A 10,529-nucleotide genomic window follows, 5' to 3' on the forward strand; every position below is an offset into this window, starting at 1 on the left:
ATCGATTTTCAAGCAAGCAATGAACAATTAAGCATTAAATACATCAAACAAACAGCCTAGGCTCTGATACCACTGATGGGTTTAGAGCACTACATCAATCATATGGTGTACATGCAAACCCTAAAGCTTTGGATCTAGTTTGTCTAATGAACATGCAATAATCATCCAAAGCTTTTCAACCCTAGATCTAGCATTTAATAATCGATATTATCATAATAAAAGGGTTTGGATCTTACCTTGATTGTTATGTAGCAATAACAATCTCAATTCCTCTTGATCTTGATTTTTGAAAGTCTAGTGCCTCAAATGTTGCACCTCTAATGGAGTCACAAACACCATGAGCAACAAGATGACTTAGGAGAGGGAGGAGGAGCACTAAAAACGTCTAAGGTTCTCTTAGAAGTGTTAGCCACATTTTTGGGAGCCCTAGGGGTCTTTATATACTTGTGTGGACTGCTAGGGTTTCAAGTGAAACCCTAATTCTCTACTTAGGCCTTAAGCAGCCCATGGAGTTCCCTAGAAAGCCCTTGGACGAAAATCATATGGGATCCCCATAGATTTCGTCCAATGCCCTTTCCATTAGGAATCCATAGCCCAACTGCAACTATCATATAATTGCAATATCAATCCCATTTATTTAATTAATCTCTTTTAGCCACAAAATTAATTCTTATTAATTCTTGACTAATATTAATTAAACAATATGAGTTCTCTTTTAATATATTATTCATATAATATATTAATAAATCATAATTAATCCTCTTTCTCCTTAGTTCATCCTATCATTTCTTATGGTGAAGGCAACCCAAAAGGACCATGCTCATAATCGGGTCAAGTACATACCAAAATACTTATGGGCTTAGACACCTAATCCAACAGAAGCCACCTAGTACGATGGGTGTACCAGAGGGTACGCTGGGCGTACTAGGCCCAGAGTGAAAACCCTAATTTAGGGTGAGTCCCCTATACAAAGGTTATGATGGCCTCATTCCTGGCCACCATTCTCAGACAACAAACCCTCTTGTGCCCTAACCTTCGTTCTTAGAGCTTGTGAGCGCATTTGAGAGCCTTTGAGAGTCTTTGTGTGTTCTTGAAGTGAAGAAGAAGCTTTGGAGAAAAAGGAGTGAGAGTCCAGGCCCTTGGATCTGAGCATATATGAGTTGGGAGCTTCATATAGAGGTATAAAGCTTCAAACTTTCTCACTCTTTTGTTTTGTGCATCATAGTAGAGTATTTTAGGGTTTTTGTCCCAAAAGTTGGAGACTTTAGGAGATATTGAGCTCCAGAGACTATGATCAACTCCTTTTAGTGTGTTTAGTGGTGTAATGTCATAAAAATCCAATTTTGGACGTTGGAATCAAGCCATGCATGAGTTATGAGCTTTTTGAGATAAGAAAGTGAGTGTTTTGGGTGTTTGTGACCATATCAGCCATGCAAAGGCTTAAAGTCACTGACTTTATGGAGTAAGAGCTATTAGGGAGTCCAGATCTGTGATATGAGCCAAGGTCTTAACTGCTTAAGACCAAATGAGTGAGAAGAGTGAAACCGAGACGTACGCTGGACGTAATCCCAGTACGCGCAGCGTAAAGGTCGAGCATCCCCGATTCATGCATGACAGCAGAGTACGCCCACCGTAGAGAGCTGGTACGCGCAACGTACTCTTTGTCGTTGACTTTTGGTTGACTTTTAGGGTTTGGTCAATTTGTGGACTATTAAGGCCATTGAAGGGTAAAATGGTCTTTTACCCTTCTGTGAGTTTGTAGAAGGGTTAGTTTAGCTTATTGAGAGTCGTGATTAGTTAGTGTTAATTGTCGTAGGTGTTAGGCGGAGGCTAGACCGGTGATTTGAGTTCGAGATTAGCCGATTTCTTGCGAGGTGAGTCTTCTCACTATACTTACCATGAGTGGTATCTTTGTGTGACCGAGATGTTTTATGTGCTTATCTGTGTATTGTGATATTCTGCATTTTGTCTTTGTGATTTATGTTGAGTATTATTATTATGAGCTTATTGAGTTAGGACCGGAGGGTCCACCCGATTTGTGGGACCGGAGGGTCTCCAATGAAACACATTGACAAGAGGGTCGTGTTGAGTTAGCCTCGAGTGGCTAATGTGATGTGTGTGGTATTTTGGGGAACTCGCTAAGCTTCGTGCTTACCGTGTTATGTGTAATGTGTTTCAGGTACTTCCGAGGATCGCGGTAAGGCCCCGGCTTGATTGTACACACACTCGCATTTGAGATATGTTTTTGGAGGATCCTGGATTTGTGATAAACATTTTTTGAAATATGTGTTGATGTTTGATACTTGATTTTTTTAGAAATGTGTGACATCCCCAATTTCACGGCCAGAAAAGACCGATTTCATTTATGCTTTTTAAAATAAAATCAGAGAAATCTTTTTAAAAGATGTTGCGGAATTGGTCCCCAAAACAAAACATGATAAAAGTTTGTCAAAACCTTTCTTTAAGAAATATATAATTTCCTTTTATATCAAAACCTCGGGATGTCATGTTCCGATACAGATCAAAAGCATAAACAAGACATTATAAGCCTTACAACAGTTATTTATAACTACTGGCCTATAATCCAAAAATCACTCATTGTCATCATCCGACTATGCTCGGGGTCCACTACCTGTAATATAAAAAGCTGAGTGGGTCAGGCTTGGAAGCCTGGTGAGCATATAGGGTTTTCAACCCACAATAAATAATAAACTCTTTAAGTTTATCAATCAACAAATAATTTATTAATTTCATCAACCAAAAACAACCCTAATTACCCATTCCCGTTATCCTCACCTTACGTCCCTAAAACAACTATCACAAGGGACCTAGCCTAAGGATTTTCATTAGGGGTGACAGCATTGCTTTCCTCAGCAATTTATGTCAAACAAGACATCCTAACATAAAACAACCAACAAGGTGACAACATTGATTTCCTCAGCAATTTATGTCAAATAAGACAACCAATAGGGTGACAACATTGCTTTCCTCAGCAATTTATGTCTAACAAGACAACCTAACATAAAACAACCAATAAGGTGACAACATTGCTTTCCTTAGCAATTTATGTCAAATAAGACAACCAATATGGTGACACCATTGCTTTCTTCAGCAATTTATGTCAAATAAGACAAACATCGGGGTGACAACATTGCTTTCCCTCAGCAATTTATGTCAAATAAAACAAACATCGGGGTGACAACATTGCTTTCCTTCAGCAATTTATGTCAAATAAAACAAACATCGGGGTGACAACATTGCTTTTCCCTTAGCAATTTATGTCAAATAAACAACAAATAAGGTGACAACATTGCTTTCTTCAGCAATTTATGTCAAATAAGACCACCTGACATAAAACAATCAAAATGGTGACAACATTGCTTTTCTCAGCAATTTATGTCAAATAAAACAACCAACGTGGTGACAACACTGCTTTCCTTAGCAATTTATGTCAAATAGGCACGAAGTCACATCGTCGCCAAGGTTTACACAACAGGCACTAAGTCCATAGCTGCCAACGTACTAAATCCATAGCTAACAACGTACATCTATACTGTACTAAACTCATAGCTACTAACGTGCATCTATACTGTACTAAATTCATAGCTACCAACGTACATCTATACTGTACTAAATTCATAGCTACTAATGTACATCTATACTGTACTAAATTCATAGCTACCAACGTACATCTATACTGTACTTTTATCCCTCATACTTTATCTACCCATGTTTTACCCAACATATTCGAAGATAAAATATTTATACATTTTAAATCATTTTAAACATGTATAAAACATTCATTCAACACCCATCTCAAATAAACAAACAACATATATACACATAGCACGTATTTTATATAAAATACTTCATATCTATGTGTAAGATGAAAGTGACTACACACTCACCTGATTTAATGAAAATCGGGCAACAATTCGTTTCCTAAAACGATCGTTTCTAATAAAACCGGGAGTTTTATTGAGAAACTGGGCTCTGCGAAGGGTCGGGCTTCAAAACTGAAAAGATAAATTTTCCGGGTCTTCGGGCACTTCGGGACGTATTCCGGGGGTTATAATTGATACCGGGGCTTCGGGGAAGTGGAAATGGCTAAAATATTGCAAAAGGGGTGAAAAATGGCTAATTTCCAAAAGTACCCGGGCAATCTCGCATGCCCTCTATTTATAGGGAAGATCCGAAGGTCGGCCGAGAAGGGGAGTCAGCAGCGAGGGACACGCGGCAGCAGGAGGCGAAGGCGCGCAGGTGGCTGCACATGGGCTGCGCGTGCGAGGGCTCGGTGTCAGTCTCTGATTGGACCGCGACCTAGGGTCCGAAGTAGGGGGTTCGTGGCTCCTCCTGCGAGACTCGGACACAAGGAATGGGACACGCGTCGGACAGGCATTGGACCACTTCGGATTTGCTCAGCAGCTCGGATGACTCAGCACATTTTCGGACACGTGGCATGCTCTAAGCGAAGGTGACGTGGCCGAAGCCACCTATGCGAAATTTCTCGGTTTTCGCGCCAAAACTTCTAAAATCCATAACTTTCGCATACGAGCTCCGTTTTTGACGTTCTTTATATGCACGCGTAGGTAAAATTACGGTCTACAACTTTCGTTTAGACTTCGTTGGCTAATTTTGACTTTAACTTTTATATTATTATTTTTAACAGACCGGGACAGGAAATCCGTTAAAACTTCATAACTTCTTCATCCGACGTCCGTTTTCGTCTGTCTTTTTACCGTTGTGCTACAATTGACGAGACCTTCGATTCTCGTTTAGTTCGTGTCGGCTAAAAATCACTCGATCTAAAATTCGAGTTTTTAGCTGTCTACTGCTAAGCTGAAACTTCGAAAAATCATAACTTCCTCATACGAAGTCAGATTTGGGCGTTCTTTTTATACCTACTCTCGGTTTAATGAACACTACAAGTTTCTTTTAGATCACTAAGGCTAAAAATTAGTTTATCAAAAACTTACTTTTTACAACATTCGGTACCGTGTCGGTTTGTCGCGAAACTACGACAGGTCATAACTTCTTCGTTATAACTCGAATTTCGATGTTCTTTATATGTACGGAATCCTTGTAACATATACTACAACTTAGTTAAGATTAATCCTTCTAAATAATCTTCCATCAAAAATTCATTTTTGATGCTTATCGTCTCTTAATTGACTAGCCCTGATCTACGTGCGTTACAAAATGTGACATGTGTTTACTTGTGTTTGAAAATGAAAAATTTTGGTTTGAAAATTTACGTCGTTACAAGTTGGTATCAGAGCCTTGGTTTGAGGGTTTCGGAAGCACCTCCGGGTGTGTATGGACTCTAACTAAGGATTTGAGAACAATTTTCAAAAGAAATGATTTTTATCAAAACGAGAAAGAGTTTTAAGAGAAAACGAGTTGGAGCGATGTGCACAATTAGCCAGAACCTTAACGGTGATTTCCCAAAATACCCTTAGTTTTGTATTATGATATATTTAGGAGATATTTTATTAGAATTGCATGCTAGAGAGTAGGCTAAGTATTTCATGTTCTTGGGCGATAGTTGCCTGATTTGTGATGCCTTAGCCTAGGAGATGATTTTGATCAGTGTTATCTGTTATTTGCTCTGAGTATGTGCTGAGTTTTGAGTCGGGAGATAATCTAGGAAGAGATACTTAGATGAGCATGTGAATAGTCTACTAAGAGAGTAGTCTGAAGTTTGTGAGGGATACAGTACTTGTGAATTAGAATCCAAGGAGGAGGACTTGGGGTGACTACAGGTGGGGTGTGGAAGGTAGTATTGGGCCCGTACTACTAAAAGCACCCGGTCTGTATGCAATCCAAGCAAGAATCCTTAGGATGCTAAGGAACAAGTACGGATGAGTATTCGAGTGTGAGTATGCTCGAGCGAGTCTCTAATGATTTTGTGTTATGTTTCAGAGACATCATTGTGGGTACACGCCACACCCCAGAGAGCAGTGGTGTTAGCAATGATGAGATTTGCAGGATGATTCACGACGAGGTGGCCGCAGCCATACGAGAGGCTATTCCGGAGATGTTTGGGTCTATTAAGACCACTTTGATCGAGACGTTTGACGAGCGATATGTTGCAGTTACTGAGGCAGCTGCTGTTGCAGCCACCGCAACTGTCGCTGTTGCCAGGCCGCAGGGAGGTGACTCGTTGTACCGGGAGTTCAGCAACACGAAGCCACCAGAGTTTGATGGGACTCAGGATTCGATTGCTGCGATGAGATGGATCTCTGATATCGAGGGGTGTTTCTACACTTGTTCATGCCCATAGCATTTGAGGGTACGGTTCGCGTTGAACCAACTTCGCTTGGGAGCGAAGGACTGGTGGACGTTTGTGACGGCCAGTTTTACTCCTGCAGAGCTCACTGCAGTGACTTGGGAGAGGTTTACTGTGATGTTCCGAGATGAGTATGTTCCCTTGGTGGATAGGGAACGGTTGGCCCACGAGTTTCCATCTCTCAAGCAGAAGACAAAGTCGGTGACTGAGATTACAAGGATGTTTCACGAGAGGGCGTTGTTCTGCCCTGAGCATCTGTTAAATGAGCAGGCACGCATGAGCCGGTATTTGAGCATTCTGAGGAGGGATATTCGAGAGTTCGTGGCGAATTCGTCTTATGGGACATTTGCTGAGCTTCAGGCAAATGCCAGGAGGAGGGAGATTGAGCTGGAGACTCAGGCCAGGGAGGATGCGGAGTCTCAGGGACGAGACCGGAGGCCGGCGCAGTCGCAGCCGGCAGCGAAGTGGGCTAAGCCCGCTGATTCGAGGACTGGGGGCCAGAAGGGCCGCACTTGTGGAAAGTACGGCAAGAGTCACGAGTCGTTCCGTGCGGGATTTGCTACAAATGTGGCAAGGAGGGGCATATGGGGATGGATTGCCCCAAGGGGTTTGCAGTTTGCTTCCACTACAACCAGACCGGCCACCGGAAGGCCGAGTGCCCCCAACTTTGTTAGAGATCAACACAGGGATCTGCACCTGCTGCTTTGCGTGCTACTGATAGTCGGCCGGTGAAGGCCGAGGTTCCGAGGGCTAGTAGGAAAGCTTTTCAGCTGACAGCGGAGGAGGTCCGCGCAGCACCTGATGTTGTGGATGGTACGTATTTCGTTATTTATTTATTTATTTTGAGATTTATTGTGCTTATTCTGTGCTATATTTAGGTACATTTCTTGTGAGTTTTTTTACCTGATTTAGTGTTATTTAACTCGGGTACGAGTCAATCCTTCATGTCTTTAGCTTTTAGTTGTCACATCAGTATCCGACGTGAGGCGTTGAGTCGACCTTTGAGGGTTTCTATAGCTGACGAGCATGCGGTTTTCGCTATTGATGTGTTCCGAGGATGTGTGCTGGAAATTTTTGGTGTCGAGTTTCCGATTGATCTGGTACCGATTGCGATGAGGGATGTCTGTATCATCCCTCAGTGTATGGCGAGGGTACCAGATCTGGGTCAGCCTTCTGCTCTGTTGCCAGGGCGAGGAAGAGTTTATAGCAGGGTTGTATGGTCTTCTTGGCGTACGTGATGGATACGCGGATTGTTTCAGAGAGGCCGAGTTCTATCTTCGAGGTTCCGATAGTGTGCAAGTTCCCAGATGTTTTTCCAGAGGAGTTATCAGGTGTGCCTCCCGAGAGGCAGATGGAGTTCCAGATTGATTTAGTTCCGGGCGCGGTGCCTATTGCTAAGGCACCTTATCGCCTTGCGCCACCAGAGATGCAGGAGTTATCCTCACAGCTTCAGGAGCTGCTGGGGAAAGGATTTATCAGACAGAGTAACTCACCGTGGGGAGCGCCAATCCTTTTTGTCAAGAAAAAGGATGGTTCACACTGGATGTGTATTGATTACTGGAAGTTGAACAAGCTGACGGTCAAGAACTGTTATCCACTTCCGAGGATCGACGATTTGTTCGATCAGTTGCAGGGGGAATCTTGGTTTTCCAAGATTGATTTGAGATCTGGATATCATCAGATGAGAGTATGCGAGGAGGATATTCAGAAGACGGCCTTTAGAACTCGTTATGGGCATTACGAGTTTGTGGTGATGCCTATCGGGCTCACCAACACACCGGCAACATTCATGGATCTCATGTACCGGGTGTGCAGGCCTATGTTGGACCGGGCGGTGATCGTGTTCATCAATGACATCTTAGTGTATTCGAGGTCCAGAGAGTAGCATGAGGAGCATCTGCGAGAGTTTCTTGGGGGTATTGAGGTCGGAGAGGCTGTATGCCAAATTCTCCAAGTGTGATTTCTGGTTACGAGAGGTCCAGTTCCTGGGACATCTCGTTAATCAGAATGGGGTATTAGTCGATCCGGCCAAGATTGAGGCAATTATGCGATGGGAGGTGCCGAGATCCTCATCCGAGATCAGGAGTTTTCTGGTATTGGCCGGATACTATCAGAGATTTATCAAATATTTCTCCAAGATTACGGTTCCTCTCACCACATTGACTCGGAAGGGCGTTACTTTTTTTCGGGGGCCTGAGCAGCAGGCATCATTCGAGACTCTTCGCCAGAGATTGTGCGAAGCTCCGGTGTTAGCCCTTCCAGAGGGAGTGGAGGACTTTGTAGTCTATTGTGATGCGTCTATTTCAGGGATGGGTGCAGTGTTGATGCAGAGGGGTCACATGATAGCATATGCGTCGAGGCAGCTAAAGCCTCATGAGACGAGGTATCCCACCCATGATTTGGAGTTAGGGTCAGTGGTGTTCGCCCTCAAGATTTGGCGCCACTATCTTTATGGTGTCCAGTGTACCATATACATGGACCATAAGAGCCTGAAATACTTGATGGATCAGCCCAACCTGAATATGAGACAGAGGAGATGTGTCACAACTAGCCTTTTTGGTTAGGAAATTCCGTCCGCAAGTAAGCAAGTACTATTGTGAGACTTGTGCTAAAACTTCTAAGTGTACAATTTGAGTTCCTAGAGCCATGAAGTGTTAGAATGAAAACTCTCCAAGTATGTGAAATCTCTCCCAATTCTCTCTAAGTATGTGAAACCTCTCCCAATTCCCTCCAAGTATGTGAAACCTCTCCCAATTCTCTCCAAGTATGTGAAATCTCTCCAAGAATAGTGAATCTCTCCCAAATCTCTCCAATAATGTGAAATCTCTCCTAGAATAGTGAATCTCTCCCAAATCTCTCCAAGAATAGTGAATCTCTCCCAAATCTCCCTAAGTATGCGAAATCTCTCCAAGAATAGTGAATCTCTCCCAAATCTCTCCAAGCATGTGAAATTTCTCCCAAATCTCTCCAAGTATGTGAAATCTCTCCCAAATCTCTCCATGTATCCTAAATCTCTCTCAAGTCTCCTTAAGTGCCTTCCTTAGTCGAGAACAGCTCAAAACCGGAAGAGGGAGCCCCAAAAGGACCCTTTTGGTCCGGAACCTCTTGGTCCGGACTGCTCTTGGTCCGGACTGCTCTTGGTCCTGAACCTCTTGGCCGGAACCCTCTTGGTCCGGAACCCTCCTGGTCCGGAACCTCTTAGTCCGGAAGGTCTTCTAAGGAAGCCAAGAGGAAGCTCATCTTGGAAGCCTCTCATCCGGATAGGTTCGCAGCTCCGGAAATTCTTACACCACTCCGGTTCGGAAGCACCTCGGTCCGGACCACTGATCACTTCTGATTTCGGAACTCCGCCTGATGACTCCGGAAAGCACTGTTCACTTCGGAACTTGTTCAGCACCTTCGGAACCTACCCATCAGCATCGGAAATTGACTCCGGATTTTCCTAAGAGGCTCCGAAATTTTTGATATAGCTCCGGAATTTAACTTAGAGCTTCGGAAATTACCATTTAGCTCCGGAATTCACTATTTAGCCCCGGAATTTGGACTATTTCAGACATTTTCTTCATTTTGGGGTATTTTGAGGTCGGGAATCCCACCAAACTCGTGTTTTTCTTAACTGAGACCCCTAAAACCATTATTTTATGCTAAAATTAATTATTTTAAGCATATTTTTCATAAAAATAAATGTTTGGGATTTAGGAAAACCTTATCCTAAACCAAGAAAAGGACAAAAGGATTGACTTTGTGATTTGATGAAATTCCTCATTTCCCATGCAAATCACATTATTCCATGCTTTACCCACCAAATATCCATGCATGGACCACCAGGTCCCCATGCATCAAAGATTCCTTTCCTTTTCCTTATACTCCAAAGCAACGAAAGGGAGGGAGTTTTAGACTCCACTTTTCTCTCACTTTTCTCATTTCCTCTCAAAACTCATCTCCAAGCAAGAACAAGAACTTGCTGAAAGCAAATTCTAAACTTCTCCCTGGAGTTGTAAGGATAACTTTCTCCCAAGGAAGTTCTTCATCTCAGCCAAGAGTTTAAGCTTGAGATCTTCACTCCATAACTCCAGACAACTCCTCAACTAACTCAAGGTGAGCTTCATACCCCACCGTTTCAATATTTTAATGTTTTTGGGGGAGAGTACAAGTCAAATCTTGCCTAAATACTTGAATAATTGCATATATACGTATGTTTGTATGTGTGTGTGAAATATTATTAAATTAATATTTTAGT

The sequence above is a fragment of the Lactuca virosa genome, chromosome 2, assembly GCF_052849685.1.
Source record: "Lactuca virosa cultivar CGN04683 chromosome 2, Lactuca_virosa_CGN04683_v6, whole genome shotgun sequence".
Lineage (NCBI taxonomy): Eukaryota > Viridiplantae > Streptophyta > Magnoliopsida > Asterales > Asteraceae > Lactuca > Lactuca virosa.